Raw genomic sequence first — 706 nt, 5'->3', positions numbered from 1 at the left:
CCCCCCTGCCCCGTACCGGCCGCGGCCCCATGTGGGGAGCGCGTGGTCCCGGCGCCTTCCTGGAAACTGCCCACCCCGATACGCACGAGGCCACGCGCCCGGACAGACGTGCGCGCACACATGCACACACACACACATACATAGGCATGCAACCACCCCAGCGCACGCATACGCACATACACGGCACACGCAGACACACCCATGCATCTACACACAAGCACACCCACACACACCTGAACACACACGCGCACATAGACCCATAGACACACATACACACACACGCCGGCTCTGACCCCCGGCCCAGCGAGGGCCGGGCCGGGGGCCCCACGGGTGTCCCGGCTGCGGCGGGGTGGGCGCGTGGGTGTGTGATACGCACATACACGGCACACGCAGACACACCCATGCATCTACACACAAGCACACCCACACACACCTGAACACACACGCGCACATAGACCCATAGACACACATACACACACACGCCGGCTCTGACCCCCGGCCCAGCGAGGGCCGGGCCGGGGGCCCCACGGGTGTCCCGGCTGCGGCGGGGTGGGCGCGTGGGTGTGTGGGGGGGGGGTCAGAGCCAACTCGCGTGTGTGTGAGAGAATCTGTGGGGGGCAGAGACGAGGGGAGTTGGGGATCAGACACAGGCGAGGACTGGAAACAGCCGGGACGAGCTGCGGGCAATGGAAATCCCCCCTCAGCT

The sequence above is a fragment of the Alligator sinensis genome, unplaced genomic scaffold (genome assembly GCF_000455745.1).
Source record: "Alligator sinensis unplaced genomic scaffold, ASM45574v1 scaffold647_2, whole genome shotgun sequence".
Taxonomy (NCBI): domain Eukaryota; kingdom Metazoa; phylum Chordata; order Crocodylia; family Alligatoridae; genus Alligator; species Alligator sinensis.
The sequence above is the reverse complement of the archived record's forward strand: the minus strand, read 5'-3'. Positions refer to the sequence as shown.